The following is a 27,191-nucleotide window of genomic DNA, read 5'->3' as shown; positions in this document are numbered from 1 at the left end:
TAGGATGGAAATATTTGAATTCCTTATCATATCAATTATAACTTGTGAGACCCTGAAGAAACAGCCCACTAATGTTTTAAGGCGTGAAACATGCATAGACTGATATTTGTTGTTTTTGTTCTTATTAAGAATTCTACAATCAATAAATGTATTATGCTTATTCAGACAACAGTCTCTGAATTGCATCTATAAATACATATGACAATATATAAGCTAAGACCGCAAAACCTTTGTCTTATTTAAATGACCCCAGAATAAAAAAAATTCCAATCTCATCTCTCCAACTGTTAATTTTAATGTGCTTTGTATCATTACTGAGTGTATCACCTTGTTATCTTAAATGTCTTTATGTATTATGAATCATACTCTCGTTCACCTGTGCTACGCAAACAAATGATGAACGGAATGCTGAATAAATCATACATTCACCCCCAGTCAAGAGATCTGGGTTAAATCCATTGTTCTTTTGCTCACCATGTCACCACAGTTTAGACCCAGCCATATGCAAATCAGTCTTGACCCTGTGCCTCATGGGAACAGTCCAAACCGAACTGCCAAGCCAGGTCCTCCCTGGACCGGAAACAAGCATCCTTGGACCAGTTTCTGGGTATTACCCTTCATCAGCCAGGCTAGCTTGAATCCAGTGGTGTAGTGAGCACAGGACCCACGTCTGGGCATACCCATCCCACTTAGGGTGAAAAGTGCTACGCAAACAAATGATGTACGGAATGCTGAATAAATTATACATTCACCCCCAGTCAAGAGATCTGGGTTAAATCCATCGTTCCAGGTTTTTAAATAAAAGTAAAAAACTGTACAATAACAAAAAACAGACACCAATGATGAATCTACAAACCTGCTATGTCCTTCTAGAAAAGCCTATAAATCATCTTGATACCAAATTAGTAAGCTAGACTCACCCCAGAATGGGATAGAAGGTTTCAATGATGCTTCACCTATAAAATCTCCATGATTAGGTAGGTGGAGCATAGTGGCTGTAAAGTGATATCAACTTCCATGCCGCTAATAAAACATCTTGATTCAACAGAATTTATCAAAAGTTTATCATTCTCTTATACTTGGAGCCAAATCACCCTTTGCCATATTTCAAGAGACATTTTACACATATTACAGAGCTCACTATGCAAATCCTTCCACGCTCTAAAGACGAAAAGCTACGAGGTCACTTTCAATTTCAGTGTGTTGTTTCAGGCACAAACCTACTCCATTATTTTATCCAGAAATGCAACATGATGTGTGGCACTAGCCCAAAAAAAAAAAAAAAGTACTTCAACATACCATCAGGGGTAACAAGCGCTATATCAATACAAACCTTTTTTCCTCTTCTATCCTTCTGCTATCTTTCCGAAACCAAATAACTGACTAACCTATCCACCACTTAAAATGTACTTTTATGTTTCACCGTACTAATTGAACACTAATCCTCTATGGGTCCCGGAGTAGCATGCTACTCGCCAAAAAAGCACTACGACGCCTCATCAGGGGTAGTAAGTGCTATATAAATGCAATTACAATATAATACAATACAGTACAATGATACATTTTGGACTCTAGAGTCCAAAATTCAGAATCATTACACAAATGTTGGCTACTTCCAAGTGGGTTAAAGCAATGCCATTCAGAAAGACACAAAGATCACCTTTCTCAAAAAACATCATCAGGTGCTGCAAAAGGCTACTTCAGATTATCTCCAAAGCAGATCATCAAGAGCACGCAAAGTCAGTTTTTAAGGCTTTCGATTGTCTGTCTGCCACGGAGAGATGTCAATTCGAAGTGCTGGTCTGGGAGGAGGGGGTCATAAAAAGGGACCAAGCTACTGTATCCATCTCTTCTATCTATATATCACTTTAACGCTACTAAGCCCCTACAATATAAATTAGTTGATTATCTGTCTTTAAATTCACCATTATCATTTATCTGATCAATGTCTTGGCAATAAGTATGCACTCCCTCAACAACTCTCACTCTGATAAAAAAATGGAAATATGATTTTTTCAGACAAGTATTTGCCTAACGTAGCTGTCCTGCCATCACTCGTAGATGCTTGAAGATTTTGTGACATACATACCTTAAAAATATTCAAATTAAGAAAAAATACAAATTATTAATGCAAACACTTTTCCAAAGATACACATTCCATCTAATTTGGGAATGCGTCACCTTTATGGGAATGACATAACGAGATGCTGAAGCAATAACTGGTCACCACATATCTTCTGTAGATTCTCAAGTCTCTGCCTTTTTCTTCCTTAAGGTTCTAAAGAATGTTGCTTCCTTCCACCTCCAGATGCATGTTGAGATATAACAGATTATCCTCACATGGTCACCAGGCACTGCCTGATAAGGGAAAGAGGACTATACTCACCAAGTGTGGCACAGAATGCAGGCCCCTGCCTATGACAGGAGTGGACACATTGACCCTAATGTCACCCCCTGAACAGCCTTTAACAATTTGAAGAACACCAGAGTACAAGCACACATATAAACAGTATGCCAAACTTGGATAACTCCATACATTAGCTTACATTATCAATAGAGGACTGTTACTCTTAGGGCACCACAGTTCTGTCGAGCACAAAGTGGGGATACTTCCATCAATACCACAAGAAGCTAAAACGGAGGGAAGGTGGCCATTTTCAAGGAACTGAAGGAGACAATAGCCAGACCCAAGTGCACTCGCAGACAAGCACCCAAATCCGTCCAGATACACTAATAATTACAGTTTATCATAACATTATTTACAACTTTAGTTTCTGTTAATATTATACAAACAACGGATACTCACATACGGATTGTTTGATAACAACAAAAAAGACAGTAAAGTGCACACAATTTTAATTTGGTTAAACAAATTAACTGGAGCGAGTCTCTGACTTTTTATGGAGCAGAAATTGGGGTTATGTAGACTCAACCACACTCCAGAGTTGAGGAACATAGATTTCATATGGTACTGATGGGCCTCCCACAGTCTACTCCTCAATTCCCATGTTAGAATTTTTTGTTGATAAAGCAAAAATTTCCCCATGCAAATGTGATTATCTTTTTTTTTTAACCAAGGTTTGTTTTCGGTTAGCAATACCACATTTAGATAAATCTCATAAATGGCCAGACGAAGAGGTGTGGTGCAGCAGTCAGGGCAACTGACGCTGGAACCCGGGGGCTCACGGTTCGATCCCCGGTGCCGGCGGCAGATTCGCCCAGCACCATGTGACTCTGGGCAATAGCTCGCTTAATCTTCCCGAGGGCCCCCAGCGCCTTGCCACCTTCAGGTAAGTGTTCGCGCTTTACAAATACTGGACATTTACATTTATACACATACAATCTACGTTCGCAGCACATTACTGATATTAACATGGCATCACCGTAATATCAACAGGAGTTCCTGGTTCACTCTACAAACTTGGAAGACCAGTGGAACAATAAAGGGGTCACGTGGACGCATCAGCCCAATCAGCAGTATTTCAATTATCACAGTGGATCCATTCCATGTCTCATCCCTGTAATCGCCACAAGAGGTCATTAAAATATCCGGAGTGTCTACACATAGCTCGGGGCATTCATCTAGAGATCATTGTTATATGTGTAAAAGAGAACAGATGGTGGACCCTATACAAGCCGAGAGCAACAATAAGCACAGTAGGGAGGTCACAGAGTCACAAATCCAGCAATATTCACAGAATAGCAGAAACAGAAGCAGTATCCCTAATTAACCAGGCTCTCACTATACATATTCAAATCATCCAACAGTCTTTAGCATCCGCTGCAATAGGGTAATTGAGTAGTCCACAAGCCTCCTCTCGCCGCAGCACCACTGCTTCAGCCCCCCCACCTCCCCCCTCACTTAAGCATCGCCTTGCACCAATGTGCTTTAACTGTCAATGTGTGAGCCTTCCAGGGCATGGCTATAAGTCAGTGGGTAATTAACGGTGCTAAATCAATGAATCTATTGGTGAGTTTTGCTTTCTTGGAGCATTTAAACTGTCCCAGCAGAGCACCCTCCAGCCTGCATACATCTGTGCGACCAGCCACCTCAATCAACGCGCTAGACATCTCCTCCCATTGTGACGTGACTCCTGGACAAATTCAAGACATGTGTACCCCATCTGCTCCCACATGCTGGCACCTAGGACGACCAGGGGAGGATCCAAACATTTGATGTAGTCTAGCTGTGGAAGGATAGGCTCTATTGAGGAGATTATGCTGGATGTATTGGAACTTAGCGTTCCGAGATACGTTCCGAGGGCATATGACCACCTTTTCCCATTTTTTCTGTGTTAGTACTCTTCCCGCATTCCCTTCCCAGCATCTACGAGTTGCAGCCAGTGGGGCTTGTGTGGTATATGCTAGTGCTCGGACAAGCCATGTAATGAGCCTGCGGCCGCTACCCATTGTAAAAAGCATGTGACTCAGAGGGTGTTGGTCAGGCTCAGTGTCTGTAAACCCAGCGCCCCTCTAATATGGCCACCAGACTACTGTAAGTGAGAAAATGTGCTGCATGGAGCTAATACTCTTCTGTTAAATGATCATAAGGTAATAGCACTACGTCACGGAACAGGGCCCCTAGTTTGTTTACTCCTGATGTCTCCCAGGCATCCACTCCTGCCCTACCCAGCATATCACCAAAGGGAGCTCAAGGGGATCTCGGGTGAATATCGAGGGATACGTGGCATGAATCGCCAACAACGATGTTAGCTGTTATGTGCTACCTGTAACAGGCTATTCGCATTTGGCGGGAGTTGGGCACTGGATAAGAAGGCATGCTGGACCACTTGTTACATACGCGTGAGGTCGGGGAGACCCAGTTCTTCTGTAAGGCACCCTTCTAGCCAACGCATAGGCCACCGCAGCTAAACTGCTAAATAATAATGCTCACAATTTGGGCCTCCCCATACCCCTTTGTCCACAGGCAGTTGTAGTTTATGAAGCACTACGCACCTTTTCCCCTAGTTCTATAGGAAACACCCCAGCGCTTAGTGTAACATGCGAAAGTGGATTTGGGAATGTGAACCAGGAGATTATGAAAAAGTACAATAAGAAAGGTAGCATCACCATCTTAGCCAGTGATACCCGGCCCTGAACGGTGAGTGTCAATGTAATCCAAAATGCCATCCGGGGGCACAGTGATGCTGTGGCTCTTGTGAGATTTCCATCTATTAGGTCCTGTGTCCCATTTTATATATTTCTCCCCAAATGGCAAAATGTGCGGGCTCCCATCATAGCAGATGAGAATCCAGTGTAATGCTGTTGGGGGCAACCCGAGAGCAACGGAAATAAGCAGGATATAGCCCAGCTCACAGCCAGGTGAACGGCAGCTCGGAATTCCTGCAATATGGTCTATATTCCTGTTATATCCTCCAGAATGTCCGGTATGTATATTAACACATCATACACATACAACATGAGCTTCTCCGTTCAGCGTTATGCCCCGTGCTTGACCCTGCAGCCTAAATCTTTGGGCCAGGGGCTCCATTACTAAAGCAACAAGCAAGGTGGGGGGGGTTGCATGCAAACCTGCTTCGTCCCCCTGCTCACTGGGAAAGGGGTAGAAATGCATTGACCAATCCTCACCCATACTAGGTTCAGCATACAGGAGAGGTATTAGACCATGCATTCGTCCTATGATGCCTAAGGCGATTACAGTTGAAAACAGATACCCCTAATCCACTGGGTCAAAAGCCTTCTCCAGGTCCAGCACCATGCATGCTGCATATGGCCTCTCGACTGAAGAAAGCTCCAACACTCTGTGTAGGTGGCAGCTATCAAGGATGGTTGACCTTCCAGGCAAAAAGCGTTCTGGTCCGGGTGTACCGAAATGTACTCGTATAGTCCGCCCGCTATGCCCTTACTCTGTACCTTATAGTTGGAGCCCAACATGGACAATGGGCGGTAGGAGGCAAACTCCAACTGATCCTTGTCTGGCCTCAGGAGTGATACCAAGAGGGACTCAAATTGTGGGTGGAGACTGACCCTCTGATTGGGCTGCTTTGTAGAGTTCCAGTAACTTTGCGTTGAGGCAGGGCTTGCAAGTCTTATAAAATTCTATTGAAAATCCATCGAGCCCGAGTCTTGCTAGTCGCAATGGTGTCTTCATCTTAACCCAAAATATTCTGATAAACTGAGTTACTCTTAAGAATTATATCATGCTTCCATGGCTGGGAAATTTTAAGCGTACAACACCAAGAAGATTCGCAGGATGACACCCATTTCCTAGATACTGACTGATTTGCTACCTATTATGAAGCAATATATGGAAATACTGTTATAAGCTGTAAAAATATGCAAGGGCACGAGGCAGGGCTGACTTTTATCCCCCATGCTGTTCGTGATTGCTATAGAGCCCTTTGCTAACATCGGTGGGAATCCCACTGCATGACAGGGAACATAGTATCTCCCCCTACGTGGACGATATGCATTTATACCTGCACAACTTCGCATTGGGGATCCCCAGGAGGGTGGGGCTTACCTGTTGCATCTATTGGGCAGGGCAATAGGCCTCCACATCAATTGGGAGAAGTCTTGCGCCTTCCCGGTCTTTGGCGACAGCGGCGGGGTTCCGCTGGTAACGCAGGCGTATGGTGTCCATGGGAGCCACTATATTTTGGGGTGAAAATGTATCACTAGGATGTGGATAACAGAGAGCGCAACCTTGGGGGCGGGGGTGCTCCGGTCGCTGCAGAGCAGTGTTGCATTCTGGCGATCACTGAAGCTTCCCATAATGGCGAGGATAGCGCTCACTAAGATGATTGTCTTGCCTAGGGTGCTGTTCTTCTTTCTGAACCTCCCGCTGTGGATTCCTAGATCATGGTGCAGCACTCTAGGCACCTTGATGTGGGAACTGATATGGGATCGGGCAGATGTACAGTCTCTCTGCACATCCTCTACCACCCTACCAGGAAGGGAGGCCTCGGAGTCCCCAACCTAGAGCTGTATCACACCGTGGCTCAGATTTAGTGGCAAGCCAAATGGCTGGTGGGCCTCCATTGGGAGGAAGTGCGTGTGTTACGGCACCCCTCATAGTGAGGGGGCATTGATATCACTTTTACTGGGGGGTGACTGGCCCTGGGCCCACCCTCTAGGCTGATGCAGATAACTCTGTGTAGCTGGTGGAAGTGTGCTGTCTGGGGGGTGCTCCCGGCCCTATGCCCGTGCAGGCCCTTTTGTTGGTATTCCCGCCTCGAGAGGAGGGTACTTCATGGGAAGGAGGCTTGCCGCTTGGATGGCGGTGGACCTAACTTTGATTGGGGATTGCTTTCACAAGGTTAGCTTGTGGCCTGCCTCACAATTTTTGACATATGCTGCCACGACTCTGGAGGTGCTTGCTCTGTGGCAGATGAGGCAGACTAAGCCACCAACGCACGAGGTGCTGCAGAGGGTCCTTACTCTTGGAGGGGAATGCAAATTGGTCTTCTGGCTTTTCAGGTTGGTTTTGCTCCAGGCTCAGGCCGATCTGGGGCGGCTCCGACGACGATGGGGTCTGTGCTCGCTAGGGACATTAGCGACAAAGACTGGACCAGGGCATTGGAGCTGCTACACATGGTTTCTTGTAACACCAGGTTTCGTTATACCGAGTTCAAATACCTTCATATGACGAATCTCACCCCACACAGGTTTAATACAATGTGGGGTAGGTCTGATGAGTGTCCCCGTTGCCACCGGGTATATGCAGATTTCTTACACATGACCTGGTCTTGCCCCGGGGTAGTCAGCTTCTGGGGGACAGTGAAGGCCGACATGGAGCGTACGTTGGCCCAGACAGCCCTACAATGTTTGGAGGCATGCCTTTTTGGTCTGCTCCCTAGGTTAAGAGCAGGGGGATGGGTGCTCTGGCCTTAGTTCCAGCCTGGCAGACTCTAGCCATGCACTGGAGATCGCCAGAGGGCCCCCCCCCCCATTGTAAGTGGAAGCTGCAGGTTCAGTGGTGAGAACCGGCTGATGAGTCTGCTCTGCGGGATGAAGAAAGGTATGGCCTGCTGTGCCGGTTTCTAGCAGATGATTGGGCGAGGACATTGACAGTCTTTGTAGGGTTGAGGGATGGCTGACTGAGAACCTAGTGATCCTATGCAGCATTAGAAGTGCATTAAAAAAATGTAAGGGCACTGTGATGCTTGCACAATAGGGGCGGGATGAGTAGGAGTGGGGCCGGAGTCAAAAGGGTGGCTAAAAAAACTAAATATTCTGTAACTTTTTTCCGTCTTTCACCTTCATGTGTGGACATATAAAATAACACACAGCTTAAATGCAAGTTAAGTTAATCAGTGGGAAATGCATGAACGTAGTTTTTAACCCCTTCCCTGCTCATGACGGAACCGTTCCGTCATGAGCCACGGTTGCCGTGTGCTCATGACGGAACGGTTCCGTCATGACACGCCCGTTGGCGGCCGCTCCGCCTGCGCGACGCTGTTTCCCCGCCTGTGCGGGGGGACAACGCAACTGGGCGGAGTCATGACGGAACCGTTCCGTCATGAGCACAGCCCAACCGTGGCTCATGACGGAGCGGCTCCGTCATGAGCACAGCGCCACCGCGCTGCCCCCCGCACCCCCCAGCACCGCGGCGGAATTCCCGCCGCGGTGAAAGGGTTAAAACCTCTATTAGAGGTGTGTGTCTGTGTCTGTTACCAGAAAGCCACAGAGTGTAATCCTGTTTGGAGCAGTGGAGGGAGTTAGGGGTGAAACACAGGCCCCCTCAGTTACTGCAGTACAGGGGCCTGTGTTTCCGGCCTTTAAAAAAGCACACACTTCACAGCTCAGCTGATAACACCTTTCCAAAACCACTCAAAAATATTCTGTGTCATCAGGAAGTGTCAAGTGATTCAATTAATTAAATACCAGCATCTGAGCTCCCTTTAATTTGCAAATTGATCTGTGGTGCAAATTTACATTTATTTCAGGTAAGCAGGCATCCTAGCAAGAAGGCTTCTTTAGCTGTCTGCCCGACTCCGGTTTCACAGCACAGGAGACTCCCTGCCTTACAATGCAGCTGAAGCATTCCAGCTCTCGGAATTAACCAACCCGGGACGGTCATCTTTTCATAAAAAGTAGAGGAACTGTTTTCCTTAAATTAAAAAGTATGGGCATGTTGTTCCCCTCTGATCCCACCCACTTTGACCACTGTTCCTACTCCCGGTGTTCAGACAGGCTGGGCGCTGGACATACTGACAATGCTGGGGAGATTTGAACGTTTGCACCAGCTGACCTCTATTTGATTGCCCAAGTTTGCCTTATTGTTTTGGAGGTGTTGCTGTGCAGAATTTCATCTGGTCTATTGGATGCCTCTACTTGTACGTCTGATAAAGTGGACTATGCACGCATGGTGTTTGTTCATTGCTGAGAGAATGATATAAATGCCAATAAACAACGTTCAAAATACAAAAAAAAGCCTTGAAACAAAATAACACTGTGAATAAGATTAATAAATTAGGTTTTGTGTTCTCTCGGTTTTCTGTGCTGTCTACGCATTGAAATAGGTCATCAGCAGAGAAAAGAAAAACAAAGTAATACAGCCTAAGCATTTTACTGGCAAATGGGTGCTGCAAGGTGGCCCAACAGTGCCCGTTCTTCAGGAATATGTAGTGTTCACTCTTTCCGCATACTAAAGTATACAAAAAAAGTGATGGATGGAATGTTTGACTTAATCTCAACCACTGGCAATCACTCCGCAGCATCCCAGTCTGTTGTTATTTTGCACACCATGCCACCTCAGCGGGAATGCAGCCTTATGCACATCAGTCTTGACCCTGCTCCAATGGGAAAAGTCCAGACTGACCTGCCAGGTAAGGTTATCTCTGAACTGGAGCACAAGTAACCCTGGACCAGTTTCGCCCTAGTTAGGTATGGCTCATCAGCCATTTAACGCTTGGTTCCAGTGACGCAGTGTGCACTGGACCCACCCCTGGGCATTCCCGTCCCACTTGGGGCAACACACGAATGTATACAAAAAAGTGATTACCAGTGTCTGAGATTAATGCAAGCATTTCAGCCATCACTTTGTGTATGCTTTAGTGCGTCACCAGGGGCGGTGCGTCCATTAGGGCGCTGGGGCGTTGCCCGCGCCCGCAGCTCCCTCGGCGTCTCCGAACTTAAGTAAACTCTCAGTTTACTTAAGTACAAAGACGCCGAGGGAGAACTGACAATCATGTCAGTCAGCATGACGTGGGACCGCTCACCCCCTTCAGAGTCTGAAGGGGGTGGGCGGTCCTGCGTCATGTTGACTGACATGCATTGTCAGACATGGAGCAGCAGCACAAGTGCGCATGAGTGGGGAAGGTGCGTGAATTTTCGCACCATGCCCAGTCATGCGCACTTGTGTCCGCTCTGGTTGGCGCATGCCCATTCGGAGAGCAAGGGTTGAGCAAAGGCTCAAACCTCGGTCTCCTAATGGGCAGGCGGGCAGAGAGTAACTGTGATCTGTATCAATCCTGGTGCGGCTGAGGAGGACGGGGTTGCCACTCCAGTGAAGGCGCCAAGGGCCCAGAAGATGCGGCGCGGACCGGCGGTCTGGTAAGTTTCCTTACTTTTTATTTTATTTATTTTTATTCCCCGGCCCCCACCCCCGCGTGAACCCCCCCCCGCGAGTATTGCGATGCAAGCCGCGATTGCCACTTACACAAAAAAGGACGCACTAACCAGGCCCTTGCAATTTGCATGCAGACTTCATTTTTACACCATAATTGTTTTTATTTTTCACCACTTTTCGGACGTCATAGCGCTTCCTGTCCCCTAGAACAGGGTTATAGGCGCGCTTCCCAGCCCCTAGAACAGGATTACAGCGCTTCCCGCCCCCCAGTCTGTACCAGCGCCTCGGATGAGTAAATGCTTCAAGTACAAAGGTGAAGTCACCGATCTTAAAGTAACCGGGTCAAGACCATCTAGCATGGCAAGGAGTCGGGGAGGTTTTGTTTTCCTGTTGACATGAAAAGGAACGGTTGCCAGGGAAGAAAGAATTGAAGAAAGCGGCAGAGTCACATAACAGGTTAATATTGAAAATAGTCACTTTTGAGTGTCAGTTATTCCTAAAAATCAATTTCAAGACCTCCGCAGTATAGTGTCATGAATGTATGTGCGTTAGTAGGTATAGCGTGATGCGCGGCAACACGCTGTTCAGGGCAGGGCAGCACTTAACAAACCGTTAACACATTAAAAATGCATCAGTGCATAACCCTTGCCATGGTTACTTAGACTTACTTAGAGGCAGAGACTGCACAGCTTTCTGTTTGTTTCTGTACTTCAAAATTCAATGACATTTTTTTTTTTTTTAAATGGGCCCTAAGCTTAATCAGTTGTTTCTCATTGGCACTGCTTGCTTGGTTGAGGTAGTAATAACCGAGTGTGTCTCGGATGCAACTTCCATGTATGTTTATACCGTTACGGGTATTTGTGTTATAAGTAATACACTTGGTGACTGCGCATACAATTGTATCAACAAATAAAACAAATAAAATGTGTTATTCTTTCTCATATCCCTAGTTTTGGCTTAAGGGATGTGCAGAAGTGCGCAAAGTATGTTAGAAAAAGACATCTTAGGGTAGATTTCAAAATTACATCGAGAACGTGCTTGCTCACATTATTATATATTCCGTTTCTTGCCTGTCCGTCCGTGACACGCGCCAGCTGCAACACCTGAAGCCATGGCATGTTGTATGATAGTCAGCCAGACATGATGGTCCACAGATTGATTTGTTTGCCTATAAAATGGTATAAAAGGGGACCACTGTCAACAGGTCTTTTAGTGTGGTCTTCCATCTGCATAGGAATAATTATTTGTAAAGCCATGTTGTCAGCATTGTGTTGTAACACAGTCTTTGTCAGTATGATAATCGTGTGCTGCTGCTGTAAAGGAGGCAAATCATGCTGACATTGCAGCATTCACCTTCTGCGTTTTTCTATGTGTATCTCTAGTCAGTGCTGCCGGTAAATTCGCTGCAATACTCCTTCCATCATTTCCTTTGGTTTTTGCTTTGTTCGCCATAAGTTGGCAGGGTATGCTCAGACGTGAGTCCCTTGCTCACTTTGCCACTGGATTCAAGCAAGCCTGGCTGAAGACGGCTGAAATGCCAGAAACCGGTCCTAGGAAGCTTGTCTCCGGTCCAGGGAAGACATGTTTTGGCAGTTCGGGCTGGACTGTTCCCATGAGGCACAGGGCCAGACTGATTTACATATGGCCATGTCTGAACTGGGGTGGCAGAGTGGGCTAAAGAACGGTGATGGATTAAACCCAGATCAGTTGACTGGGGGTGAGTGCTTGCAATGTTCAACACTCCGTCCATCATTTCCTTTGGTTTTTGCTTTTAGTGCGGTCTTCCATCTGCATAGGAATAATTATTTGTAAAGCCATGTTGTCAGCATTGTGTTGTAACACAGTCTTTGTCAGTATGATAATCGTGTGCTGCTGCTGTAAAGGAGGCAAATCATGCTGACATTGCAGCATTCACCTTCTGCGTTTTTCTATGTGTATCTCTAGTCAGTGCTGCCGGTAAATTCGCTGCAAGGCCCCCTCCACACTTTCCACTGCCCTCCGGTGCCCCTTCTGAATCTAATTGCTTCACCTTCCTGCTCCTGGCTGTACCAGTGAGTGAGTATCATTTCAGTCCGTGCAGCTAAGTGAATAGCAGGCTGCACTGCTCACTTGCTCAAGGTGCACTTCCACTGAGACAATAAAAGTGCATCGTCAAGAGTGCCAACAAGACAACTTCCGGTTTCTTCCGACATTATTTAATATCAGTAAGTTTTAGACTCGTTTATAATCTTGTCTGTCATTTACAATAGAAGAACATGGCCTATTTCTTTGCGGAGGAGTGTTTAATGTATTACTCGCTTTTACATAGTATTCAGGTTCTTAGGAGGTAGCATCAAGCCTTTTAAATGTCACGTTTGTCTGTAATGTATCCCTGCCATCGACTTGGTGAGTTTGAATTTGAAATGACATCAATAAAGTCTAATTTCTTAAAGGAATCGCTTCATTTCTGAAGCTGTGCGGTGGGTGATTAGGGGCACAGGGTGGTGGTTCTCTCTTCTGAGATAGGTTTGCAAGTATGGTGTTGGATGCACCTTGAAATGCATCAGGTCACCACATATAAGTAAAATAACTTGTTCCTTCATGTGCGCACACTAGAGAGGTGGCTGCTAGATGTCTCTCTCTAGAGCACTCTTGTCAAGGGCAACAAAAAGCTTAGGACTGCTGACTGTCAGGTCTCATAGATCAGCTGTGGTGTCTGCGCCTCACTTCAGTTTCTTGTCTGGGCTGGCCTGTTGCTGATGGATGATGTTGTAGGGCCAACCTAGCCCTGTCTCCTTGTATTCGACTCTGAGCTGTCCTCTCACTCTGGTGTGTCTTCTTCTCAAGGCGAGGTCCTTCTGTGGTAAATAAAATATCACGCTCTCAGACTTTTAAATATTATCAATAGGATCATGCATAAAGCAAGAGGCTGAGTCTGTGGTATCAGATTCATAAAGGGCTTTATTCCAATAACTCGAGTCAAAGGGAGAATATCTCCATCACCAAAAAGGATCTGGACGGGGCTGAAAAGTATTCTCGATATTCTCAAAACATTATTCACAGAGTACAGTATATATACATTTCTCAATTGTACGTAAGCAAGAGAGCAAGAGAGAATGAGATAAGAGCATGTGGGCGTGTAAGTAGGCGTGAAGGTGGGCGTCCATGTGGGCGTCCACTTGATGATAAGGGGTAAATTGTCATGTGTGGGTGGATACCTGGAGATGATTTCGCAATGTCAGCAGAAATACTTGGCAGAGATGCGCGCTCAGCAGCATGACGTGTAATTGACGTGCAACTAGGGGGTGAAGGGGACTTGACATTTAGCTCTACATGTGGAGACAAAAGTCTGGGGTTATGTCAACCTAATCCCAAATCATATCTAATATCCTATGTTTAAAGAACTATGTTATCCACAAGGGAAGGGCTCTCGGACAGAATCTATTCTATACTGACTGTGTGTGTGTGTACAAGCGTCTAAGTGTCTACACTGAATGCGAGGGGATGGGAATATTCCATGATGACAGGGCTATGAATTACTTGCATGAGGGCAGAGAAACCGGGCCTTTTGCTTGGTAACTGGAGGAATGTTTACTTAAGCTACTAGGCAGGAATGCATCGGCTGAGGGGGAAGCAGATAATTCGAAGGTGAAATACAGCTCTTGGCAGAGAATAGGCTGATGTCAGGCTTCGTGGGCCGCGCAGAGAATGAGACAGAGTTCATGGTCACAGATGCGAGCTCAAGCTGAAGCTGTCAGAGGCAGAGAGCAGGGAAAGGCTTTGAGGACAGAATCGGGCCTACTTGCCTGAACTGTAAAAATGGAGTAACTTAGCCATAAAAAGTCGGTGGCCTTTCATACTTAGGAATCGAATATCCAGCCCATTCATGGCGGATCTGACAGAGGACATGTTAACGGTGGACGCACATGTGTTTGCGTCTTCGAAACTGGAACTGGAGGGAACATACATGTACTTGTAACATGCATATAGAACCGTTGGGGTCCAAGATAGGGGACATAACTGACCAGGAAAATCCACATTTCCACATTCCCTCCTTGTCCCCTACTTGCCCTTCAAGAGATATCAATCTTCATCAATCCATTGATCTGTTCATATAGCATCATTTGTTCTTCTTTCTTCTTCCGTGATCTTGAATGAAATCTTGGTGGTGGAATACACGATGTGGCACACAGACCACAGATCGCTGGTCCACATTGTAGACATAGACAGCAACTGAATAGTATGAGAAGGCCAATACCTAGGAAGGATAGGACCCTCCATCCAAAGGTAGATAATACACTCCAAAACCAACCGGACCAAGTCCAGGTGCCTGGATTCTGGTGTATCTGGCTTACAATCTTATGAAGGCGAGTTATGGCTTTATATACAGATGGCGAATTTTCTGGTATGAAAAATGCAATAGCTTGATCCGATGACCCTACAAGCTCCGCCCCTATCGGCCAGGATAACGTCAAGGACAAGACTATTTTGAAGCACAACAATCCGCATAGCAGACTGCTCTTCTGTTAAATTGCCTAAGGCGGAAATAGTTTCGTTCACTACTGCTTCAAGGGTTCTGGTTAATCTACGTATCAGCTTACTATTGGTAACTGTACCTATATAGGGAAAGAAACCTTTATTGAAATCTGTGTATTTTTCCCATGCTGTTTCAGTGTAATTGACAATTGGGAGATCTCTCTGCTGTCTATTGTGTACTAAATGAGTATTTCTATGAGAATCAGGAGGAGCTAGGAAAACAGGTGGTAGGAGGAATGCTATGTAACAGGTACCATCCCAATCTAGAGGTAAGCGTATATATGCGGTCTGGCCACATATAAAGTAGGAATGACGAGAAGCTCTAAATGTAGACTTGCCTTGATCACTGAATTTTATTACAGTGGTGCATTTACTATGGCCCATGTGTATGGAGCCATTCTTTCTTATACATAATTCCTCTTTTACTGGGAATACGGACATGGCGGGCAAGATTGGTGTAGCTTCAGATTCAACGTTCAGGATCATGAGGTTAAGTGTAAAATTACCTAATCCATATACTTCATTTCTTAGATCAGTTCCTGTTCTTTTGGGAAGTCCCTCCTTGTTAGGGTAGCAGACTTTAAGCAAAACTAAGTTCAGGTTTCCCCATACCCAGTTGTCTTGATAAACTGCGGAATTCGAATCTAGGGAATTAATCAAACTAAACCATGCTCCACAGGAGCCATTGTGTGTGAACGGATAGAGAATAAAGGGGCAAAACTCCCTTATAGTTCTGATAGGGGGGAGTCGGCCACAGACCCAGCAGTCTGTAGCATTGCTAGTCTGATGTGAATGGTGCAGCATCTGAATAAAGGTATTGTTGCGTAAGGCAAGTCGATATGATAGCTCATAGGATGGCAGATCACTAAATGTGTGCTTTATGGTATCATTAGTGGAGGAGTGTAAAAGTGAGGCAATAGGAGGAAAAATAGCATGTAGTATTAAGCTGATACATATTATCGTGATGCTCTTAAGATATTGAAAAATTACAGTCACTATACATCTATTTGCTTCTTATCTAACTCTCTTATTTTTGCTTTATGTTATTGTCCAAGATCTTATGCGAGCCAGAATACATGTTCAACCGCTTCACCACCTAGTGGACTTAATTGATCAAACGGGTTCTGACTTTTTGAATCAAGGTTTAGCTTTGTGGAAACTTCTGGGCATTCTCCTCTAGAAAATGTTGTTCAAAATCCAAGTTCAAAGTTTTTTCCTTTGTAAAAGAGTGGTGAAGGTGCACTTTGACTTTAACGGCTGTCCCCGTGGTCCAGAGCACTGACTTCGGCGCCTGTCATCCAGGAGCGATGGAGTATTCTTTGACCTGGGTGTTGTCAGGGAAGGCGGCAGCAACCTGCGAACAACAAGAGAGTAGTGCAGACATCAAGGAAGCCAGGTAATCTGTCAGCATGTTACTGTCAACATAAGTAATCTTTTAGGCATTGTAGTGCCCACATATTTTGGTGGTCTACCAAAGACCACTTCATAGGGAGATAAGCCTGTTCTAGAATGAGCTACTATTCGCATGTAAAAGAGGGCAACCGGCAGGGCTACCATCCAATCTATACCTTTGTCTGCGCAAATTTTAATGTCTGATTATGTCTTTCTACAAGGCCTGCTGCTTCAGGATGTCGCACACAATGGAATTTCCAGGTATACCCTAACAGAAGGGACACCTGCTTCATTAGTACCAGGACATATTTGTAACCTCTACATCTGTTTATTTGGATATAATCCATTTGGAGCACTTCAAAAGGGTGGTCAGGTGGATGGAATCCACCTTGTTCCATCGGAATGCCTTTACCTGCATTGAATTGGCAACAGATCATACATGTTCTGACCTTTTGTTTCGCTGCTGCACGCAGGTGCTTGTTGAACCATATATTCTGTAAGCTATCTATCATTGCTTTCTCTCCTAAGTGTGCAGGACTATGTGCGGTATTTATAATCACTTATACCATGGTATCAGGAAGAAACCATGTGGATTTGCCCTTTGTCATCCAACCTTGATCAGTCAGTACCCCTCCTTGTTCCGATCATTTCTTTAATTCGTCTACAGTAGCATGTGTCTGAATGTCTTGTACATCCCTGGAAGGATCCCTAACTGTCATGGCTTTGGACAGTGATAGTATCTGTGATTTTGTCATGTCTAGTGGGGTCTGAGCTGTCTGTTTAGCAGTTTGGTCTGCCAGATCATTGCCTTGGGAAATGGTATCTGTGGCTCTAGTATGTGCTTTACATTTTAGGATAGCTATGGCTGTTGGTAAATGTATTGCTTCCAGTAGGGCTTGAATAAGGGGGCCATGCTGTATCTTGGCCCCATGAGAGGTCAAGAAACCTCTTTCTCTCCACAAAATCGGTGTAAATGTTTACTCTCAGGTGCTTAGCTCTTATGCACGCTTGTGTCAGGGCGATGAGCTCTGCTGCTTGTGCTGACAATATGTCTATTCTTTTAGTCTCTATTATTACAGTATCAGCAGTCACTGCATATGCTGCCACTAATTCTCCCGCCCCTGTCCTCATGCATGAGCCGTCAACATATAGTGTTAGGTCGGGGTCTGGGAGTGCAACATCTGTCAAGTCTTGTCTTGGTTTAGTCACAGTTGTGTGGTGAAACGCTTTCTGTACTGGAGGGCAAAAGGGTAGCGGGATTCAGTATGTTGCATCGTCTGATCTCTATGTGTGGTTGAAATAACGTCAGCTCATAATCCGTCAGTCTAGCTACAGTCAGGTGTTGTGTTTGTGTCCGGTTCAAGAGAACCTCTACTGCGTGTGGTACTTGTACTGTCAGAGGGTGGCCCAGCACTATCGAGTCACTTTGTTTTATGGCTAAGGCCATTGCTGCAACTGATTTTTGGCACGCAGGCAAAGCCTGTGCTACTGGGTCTAATGTACTAGAAAGATAAGCACAGGGCTCGTGTTTTCCTGCATGATCTTGTGTTAGGACAGATAGTGCTGTTCCATCCCGCTCTGTCACAAAAAGCATAAACGATTTGTTGTAATCAGGGTTTGCTAAAACTGGTGCTTGACATAAAGCTCTCTTTAATTCTTCAAATGCCACAGTGTGTTCTTGTGTCCAAGAGAGGACTTTAGTAGAAGCTGTATTAGGGGCTTGGACTAATTCCCCTGAAAGATCACAATAAAACATGAGAAAAAGGGGAAAACACCATACCTATTTCCTTGGCTAAATTTCTAAGGGGGCTAATTTCTAAGGGGCTTAATTTCTTAAGGGGCTAGCGGGAAGCGAACCTCCTCAGGGGCCACCCTGTGTCTTGACAATACTATTAATCCCTGTGTGTAGCTACTGGGCGTAAGCAAAATTATAGGAGATACACAGCGTATGTGAAACGGCGAGAAATCCTTCAAATTAATGTACAAACCTCATTGTGTTAGCTCATAAGCTAGCCAAATGACATCTCATATGCAAATGTCCCTATTACATGAACCTACACCAACCTGAAGTCAATATTAATGCTAGGAGGCCCTAATAGGAATGCTAAATTACCTAAATATTCGGAAAACCAAGTTTAAGAACAGTTGTTAATGTTGATAATTAATAATTTATCTGCTAAAGAAATCAGTCAATGTGCAATAATTTCCACCTATACAATAAATAGCCTAATTCAAAAACAAGTCAACTTTTGGGGCCACCACTCACAAGAATGAGCTTACTAAAGCAAACTTTAAAAAGGAAATCCTGTCAGATATTTTCTCATTACCCTAAATACCGGGCCTCATATGTCCCTCTGTGGTGGCAGTCCCTATTTAAAACAGGCCTTTCAAGAGTTAAAATGCGAGTGCACAGATCATAATTGTTCCTTAATGTCCAATCTGGAAACATATGACCGAGGCTGCCTGTCTATAAGAGAAAGGCAGTTATGTGAAAAATATTTTAGTCTTGCATAGCCTTTTTCTTTTGTTTCATTCATCTCCAACACCAATTAGACATACACTGATAACGTGTTGTCTGCCATTTTGACAGCATGATAATGGTAATATCATGTCTGTGAAATTTAGTAATTGTGCCAAGCCATCAGTATACCGGGCACAGAAAGCATAGATAATTACACTAACATATATAAATGAGCAGCGATGCGTAATTACAGTACCTACAGCTCAGATGCGAACATTCTGGCCTGCTTAATTTGTCAGGCTTATAATCAATAACTTATTTACCTGCCCTATACAACCCCATCTGGCAGTGGGTCATCCCAATGATGACCGCGTCAAGTCTGACACACAGGATCAGCAACAATAATCAAAAAATGACGAACACACGAACCTGTCTCTTTTTTTTTTTTTTTTTTTTTTTTTTTTTTTTATAAAAATGTGCTATGCTTCTTTGTACACAATGTACCCTCATGTCCTAGTCGAAGATGCATCTCACATCTTTCCTCACAGACCCGTAACCACTGGATCATTTATCCAATGCAACTGGTGGCAGCTTGTGGCCACAATTCAAAAATGTCTGAATTTGAAAATCGTTTTTATATAGGCACATAGCCCTTAAAATTCCAAACAAGAGCAACATTTTACTTTCCGGCCAGAAGCAATATAACAATTGCTAAAAAATAAAACAAATCTTCTCCATAGACATTTCCTCGGGGCACTTGTTTTGCACAGAATAGAACAAGGGAATCTTTCTCGACTTACATTTCTCAGCTGCCCTGTCTTATCAGAGAAGTTAAAAATAGCCCCTCAGCGCGGCCTGAGCCTGGGCTGCCAGCCATCTTTTGTTTGTTTTTCCTACTCCTGGCCCCAAGGCTCTCCAGCTGCAGGCATTACACAGATGCGATGTCAGAGAAGCCTTCTAAGCAGTGCCCTGTTCTGCTCCTCTCATCGGCCCCCACCTACACTGGCTACAAGGTCAGAATCTGTCTCCGATTTCTGTATCACATTCTGCTCTACACGGCCCCCACCTTCTCCTCACTCTGAAGCTGTCAAAGACAAAAAGACTACTCAATTCCATAAAAACTGCAATAATTCGCTCAATTGAAAAATTATTTTTACATACAATTTGCACTCAGGGGGTCATAATCTTACCGACTTGACCCTGCACATTGGCTCACTGGACCATCAAGAACACAAACCTGTATTCATGAAAAATTTGCAAATTCGAAATACCCACAATTCTTTTTCCAAGCTAAACTTGTCACTAATTATTTTTCGTTAACACTTTGTACATTAGGGGTGTCATCAAATCACAGGAGTTGCTCCTTCTCTAGCTGCACCCCTCTCAATTTCCTATTGACAATGTAGTCAAATGTTGGACCATGTAAAAACCAGCTATGCGCTGTTCATTTGGTGGGGGGCTCAAGAACCTTTGGGCTACTATGTAATTAATATATGTATTAGAACTGGTCTTTTTACTGGGGCCACTCTTGCTAGGTCCTCTGAAAGGACGGGATAAATACCAGCAACGTCAGTATTTCTTTTTCTGTCAGCCTGCGCTCATTTTACCAGCTCAAATTCCTCCTGTAACATCTCATCCTTGGCTTTTCCAGACACCAGTCCACTTCTCTCTGCTTCGTGAAACACTTACTCTGTCCTTCTATGTCACTCCTTGCGCCAAAAACTCAATGGCATCCTTCCAAGCTGGTCTACATTTTCTCTTTCATAAGAGTGTTTCGTTGTCCATCTACTTGTTCTGCTTTTACTCAGATACCTTCCTCAACTAACACGTTTTCTCGGGCTTTGTCTGAATCCTCCATACTTTTCTCTTCTTTTCTGAGCGCTTACTCTGTGCGTCTATGCTATTCTTTACGCCATAATTCAACAGCGTCTTTCTGTGACTGTCTAGCTTTCCTCTTCCACAACTCTTCTTCGACTTTCATGATACATTCGGCATCCCAGGTCCCAGCTACGGGCCATCTCTGACTTTCTGGTAACTCTTTGGTGTAGTCCACCCATAGATCAAGGAATAATATGGCGTCTAAGCCATGCTTGTGAAAAATAAAATGTCCTGTAGTGTCCCTAGGAGGAATAGGAACTGCTTCTTCAAGCACCCCTTTTCTGGTAGTAATCTGTCTTAACTTCGAGAAGAGCGGCATATTGACAACTGATCTGATACTTACTCTTGAACTCACTTAATACGAAAAAAACACAATAATGAACAGTGAACAATGAACAATCATTCATACCACAATATTTGAACACTTTAAACATTAAACATTAAACATTTTAACAATGACCGACAATGATGACAGTCTGCCTAACTAATCACCACGCTGAATTCTTGACAATAACTGAATACTTCGGAATACTTGATATACTGCTAAACAGTACATATACACTGCTAAACAGTGCAGACCGGATTTGTGTACCCAAATCCGTCTTGACCGGCACAACCTATGTGCGCGTCAACACGCCTCCCCGGCGATGGTACTCACCGAGTAGCTCCTTGAAACGGAAGGCCTCAGAGAATGGACTGGACTCGACGACTGCGGACATCGGACCCTCTGGACATCGGGACTTTGAAAACCTGGTGGGCCTCTGTATACCTCAGACGCAGCTCTCTCGCAGGTGGGCTCTGGGTAGACAATCTGCGTTCCTCACCGCCTCGTATGGATGCCTTGTCGCAGTCTGTCCCCTTCGGTGGCCTGAGGGAGTTGGCGGGAAAAACCCGCGACGTGCACGCTTGAAGTCCATCACGGCTATGGAAGGGGGCAAAACAGGACCTTCATCTCCGGCGTGTGGGGAAAGAGATTAAACTGTTCGGGCGCCATTCTGTGGTAAATAAAATATCACGCTCTCAGACTTTTAAATATTATCAATAGGATCATGCATAAAGCAAGAGGCTGAGTCTGTGGTATCAGATTCATAAAGGGCTTTATTCCAATAACTCGAGTCAAAGGGAGAATATCTCCATCACCAAAAAGGATCTGGACGGGGCTGAAAAGTATTCTCGATATTCTCAAAACATTATTCACAGAGTACAGTATATATACATTTCTCAATTGTACGTAAGCAAGAGAGCAAGAGAGAATGAGATAAGAGCATGTGGGCGTGTAAGTAGGCGTGAAGGTGGGCGTCCATGTGGGCGTCCACTTGATGATAAGGGGTAAATTGTCATGTGTGGGTGGATACCTGGAGATGATTTCGCAATGTCAGCAGAAATACTTGGCAGAGATGCGCGCTCAGCAGCATGACGTGTAATTGACGTGCAACTAGGGGGTGAAGGGGACTTGACATTTAGCTCTACATGTGGAGACAAAAGTCTGGGGTTATGTCAACCTAATCCCAAATCATATCTAATATCCTATGTTTAAAGAACTATGTTATCCACAAGGGAAGGGCTCTCGGACAGAATCTATTCTATACTGACTGTGTGTGTGTGTACAAGCGTCTAAGTGTCTACACTGAATGCGAGGGGATGGGAATATTCCATGATGACAGGGCTATGAATTACTTGCATGAGGGCAGAGAAACCGGGCCTTTTGCTTGGTAACTGGAGGAATGTTTACTTAAGCTACTAGGCAGGAATGCATCGGCTGAGGGGGAAGCAGATAATTCGAAGGTGAAATACAGCTCTTGGCAGAGAATAGGCTGATGTCAGGCTTCGTGGGCCGCGCAGAGAATGAGACAGAGTTCATGGTCACAGATGCGAGCTCAAGCTGAAGCTGTCAGAGGCAGAGAGCAGGGAAAGGCTTTGAGGACAGAATCGGGCCTACTTGCCTGAACTGTAAAAATGGAGTAACTTAGCCATAAAAAGTCGGTGGCCTTTCATACTTAGGAATCGAATATCCAGCCCATTCATGGCGGATCTGACAGAGGACATGTTAACGGTGGACGCACATGTGTTTGCGTCTTCGAAACTGGAACTGGAGGGAACATACATGTACTTGTAACATGCATATAGAACCGTTGGGGTCCAAGATAGGGGACATAACTGACCAGGAAAATCCACATTTCCACACTTGAAACACTGTTTCGTGCTCCAAAGATAGTTGCACACGTTTTTACGTCTTCCTTTTTTCATCTCCGTACCTTTCTCCCACATTCATTCCTTCTCTTGTTGCACCTGGCTCCCTCTCACTGACTCTGTCTCTCTATCACTTTATTTGCACTCTCTCCTACTCCTTTCTGGTCTTCCCTTTCTCTGCCGCACTACTCCTTCTTTATCTCCATTTTCTTCATTCTCCCCATCTCTCTCGCTCTCTCTCGCTCTCTCTCTCTATTGTCCTCTCTCGTCTGTCTGTCCCCACTGACTCACTTTCTCCTTTTCTCTTCCCTCCTTTATCCACTATTCTTCCTTTGCGCTACCTTTCTCCCCCTCTCTTTCTCTTGCCTCTTGCCTTCTCTCCCTCCTAGTGCCCGTGATAGGAAAGGCAGTCTCCGCTAATGTCCCCAATGCCCGCACTCTGGTGGTGGGGGTGTCCCACTCCTGATACCCATTATTGGCAGCCCGTGGCACTGCCAGGTGCATGAGGATCCCATTTAATAAGAGTGATTTCAAATCCCTTAAAAGTTCCCAGCTAATGCACTTGGATCAGGGCCCTCTCCTGCCAGAGAGAGAGCAAAGATAGGATAGTGGAACTGGGCGTAGTGCCAGCAGATTTGCTGACGGTCCTGGGAGTCTGATAGGACAGTGAAGCTGGTGCAGTGTCTGTAGACTTACAGGCAGGCCTGGAAATATGAAAGGATAGTGGAGCTGGGGCAGTGACGTTAGACTTACTGGCAGGCCTGGGAGTGCTAAAGTGTGTACAGGAGTCTGTAAGGACAGCTGAGCTGGAGCAGTGCCGGCAGATTTATTGACAGGCTTGTGAGTCTGAAAAGACACTATGACCATTGCTTTATTAACCTTCTTGCTTTTGCAAATATGCTTTAAATTTGCTCACTCTTTTTTCAAAATTTCTCAGGGGCAGAACCCCCCGAACCCTCCGAACCCTCCCTATGACATTGGAGCTCGCTCGCTACGCTCGCTCGCCACCGCGCACTCACCACAAACTTTGGCCTCACCACTTTCAAATGTCACCAGCCGCCCCTGTGCGTCGCCCTTTCCCTATAGGCTTCGTAGCTTGTGAATGGAATCTGAGGCATGTTTCCCAGTCCGCCTCCGAAAAAAGCAAACCCCCTGAGTGTTGAAAGGGTTCAAACAAATAAAGCCTTACTTATAGGGAAAGGGTGGCTCGGCCCTTCTTACACCCCTTACTAAACTCGAACTAGCGCAGCAACCCAGGCTAAAATAAGGTTGTTTTAAGGCCTGCTGTTGCTGCACACGAGCATGACAAGATGTCGCAGTCGTCCAACAAACAGATTAAACTAAACTCGTGGCCTTGAAACAGAGAAGTATTTTACACTTTACTGGTGGCGGCGTCCGTCGCTATTGCGCTAGACACGGCCATACATACGGTGCTCTGTCGTGCACCATCCTTGGCCTAGCGCCACGCGGCGGCTCAGGTAACCGGAAACCAGACGGCGGCAGTAGTCAGCTGGCAGCGAGGCCTGGGGAGCCGCAGCAGGTGAAGCAGGGTTGTTTCCAGCAGGCTACACAGGACTGACCGCTTCTAGTTGTGCCGGGGAAGGTCAGTCGCTGCCAGGCCAGAAAGGAAGGGGAAGATCCCTCAGCCCACACCAGGCCAAGCAATACTACCGGCGCAGCTCTCTTGGTGAATCCAAATATCTCTTTTACTGTCACAGACTCTGACGTGCATGGTCTCAACGAACATTCCAAAAGACTATAGTTTTTAGAAACAAATTTCAAGACAAAAGAGGACTTAAAACATTTTTTTTTACAAACATTGAAGCGCAATACGAATAGTTTCATTAATTTTCTACTTACTGTTCATTAACCCATTCATGCGCATATTTGTCTATTCTCAAATACACCAGTTAGTAACTTAAAATGAAACTAGTTATTTTGATTATATAGTGCGTATCCTTTAAAACGGGTTTACTCTTCTTTAGTGTGTCATACTGTGTGCAATCTGTTTATTTACGGGTAGTTTCTGCAAGTAAGAGCTCTGCTCAGTTCCTGTTCATTATGAAACGTTTTCTTTTCGCTCCACCCTCACTAACTACTCTCTGATGTCCCGTGGAGAGTGATTCAGCTACAGGTACACTCACAGGCTATGCAGTGCTGCTATCACAGCTTGTTTAACCCACGGGGGCACAGGCACAACCTTCTACATGAGAGGGAAACTATATTCCATTATAGTTTAACCTCACTGCCACTTATAAACAAATTAAGATTAGCCATAGCCAAATTAATACACAAAAATGTGTCACAGGAAGTAGGCCTTGTATACTCTATTTTTATAAAACAGCTAAATGTTTATTGGTGAAAATAACTGCAAAGAAAAACAGTACTAAGTGAGTACACGAGTTTAAACATAATTGGTGAACACGGACATTCGTAGGTACTTAACTCAGACGTCCTCTTTAATGAACTCTCTGCCTTTAGAAATATTTTCTACTGATGTTATTGCAAATATATGCAATGTGAAATTAGTTGCAGAAAACAATATCAACGTTAAGACTGTAGACAATATAAAAACAAAGTTAAAAAATACGCTTTTCAAGATGTTGGCAAGTAATCATGGGGCGCGCCACTTTGCTGCCAGGAATTTAGCCTAGATGACTCCTTCCAATCTTTTTAATGGCGATATGTTATCGTACAAAAAACAAACACAGCTGGGGTGTGCACAGAACAGTACCTGGCTGCGCCTACGTCACCGTGCCTCCGAAGCGTGCGCTCTCACTGACAGCCAGCTGCCTTCATTATTTTTATCCCATGTTCACTGGCCTGTGCACAGAACTCCGCACAAAGAGAACGAAACTACACCCACCCACTGCTCCTGCGCTGCGCTGGCAAGAGGCAGACATACCTAGGAGTCGGAGGACAGCGCACGCCAGCAGCGCCCTTCTCTCCAGCTGACACACTCCTGTTGCTCTGAATCCGGGGGCAGGCGTTGTTGCAGGGCAGCCTCCCTGGCTGTTCCGGTGCCCCGCTGGCGGCAGCCGCTCCTGTGCACGAGGAACAGGGCAGGTAATCCCCCGAGTTGCCTGTGCTGCTGGGTTATGACATGTCAATCCCCCGGGAGCCGGTGTCAGACTGGCTCCGCCCATCCAGGGATAGCAACAACGAAGAAAGACGGCGCAGGCTACCACCTTCTCTCCACACGCGCCCAGGAGGATAGCGCACGGAAACAAACAACGCCAGGTAACCAGCCTGGTAGGAGGGGACGCAGGCGATGCCACCTGCAGCTGGCGATGACAAGCCTCGGCTTGCCGTGGTTGGTGGAGGCCTGAAGGAGGGTAGGTGAGGTGTGCCCTTCTCAACGAGAAGCCAGCTCCGCCCTCCTTCTCAATGTACACAGGGACGCCTGTGGGGACTGGGCGTGCCCGCTGCTGCTCCAGCCAGCCTTCCCTCTGGCTCCTGGCAACACCACGCGACTCTGTTGGGGGCTTGTGCAATGTGGCAGGCGGCGAGCCCGGGATCCTGTCACGCTACCCATGCACGAACCCTCCTGTCACTTTAACACCTGTCAAGACTTCCTCATGATGATGCCAGTGTCATGATTCTTTCTGGATTGACAGCTGTTGCTAACCACTCGAAAATGACACGTCTGCTGATTGCAACGACCGGGACGCAGATGTTTTACCAACTAACTGCACCTGTTCCCCTTCACAAAAGACACTAGCATTAGAGCGCGTGGTGCAGGCGGAATTTGAAAGTGCTGGCTGGGTCATAAATACATGCTTTCAATTGAACAGGGCAGGCGAGCGACTTTCAAAGGGTTCCCCAAAGACCTTTTTATATTAAAAAAAACAAGCATTGGCAAAGTCTACAGGTCTCGCCTATGTGAGAGCTATTGGCTTTGTCAATGTCTTTTGGCCAGTGTACCCCAGCGTGGCTGCTGTTCAGTATGGCTAAAAGTTAGTGCCATTCTGTAGAGTAGTATGGCATAGAAGAGAGTGGTGTGTAGTGAAGTGGCGTAGAGCAGAACGGAATGGCTTAGGGTAGAGTAGAGTGGAGTGGCATAGAGTGGCATTGTGTAGAATGGAGTGGCATAGAGTAGGTTGGTATAGAGTGGAGTGGCATAAAGTGGGGTGGAGTAGAGTAGAGTGACATGGAGTAGAGTGGAGCGGCATAGAGTGAAGTGGTGTAGAGTGGCGTATCATGGAGTGGATTGTGTGGAGT

The 27,191-nt window shown here is 45.6% G+C and overlaps 1 protein-coding gene across 3 annotated transcripts in view; it reads right to left on the bottom strand.

Moving 5' to 3' along the window:
- FHIP1A (FHF complex subunit HOOK interacting protein 1A) overlaps window positions 1–26,535 on the bottom strand; it is a 389,114-nt gene extending 362,579 nt beyond the window's left edge. The window contains exon 1 of one of the 3 annotated variants that reach the window (XM_085641659.1): window positions 25,876–26,535. The gene's annotated coding sequence lies outside the window, so the exon portion shown is untranslated. Of the gene's footprint in view, window positions 1–25,704 lie in introns of all 3 variants that reach the window. The other 2 variants (XM_085641660.1, XM_085641661.1) reach the window with 2 other exon arrangements.
- Between the last annotated feature and the right edge of the window lie 656 nt (window positions 26,536–27,191).

This window comes from Triturus cristatus, chromosome 2_2 (assembly GCF_964204655.1).
Source record: "Triturus cristatus chromosome 2_2, aTriCri1.1, whole genome shotgun sequence".
Taxonomy (NCBI): domain Eukaryota; kingdom Metazoa; phylum Chordata; class Amphibia; order Caudata; family Salamandridae; genus Triturus; species Triturus cristatus.
Note: the sequence above shows the minus strand (reverse complement) of the source record. Positions and strands in the feature narration are given on the sequence as shown.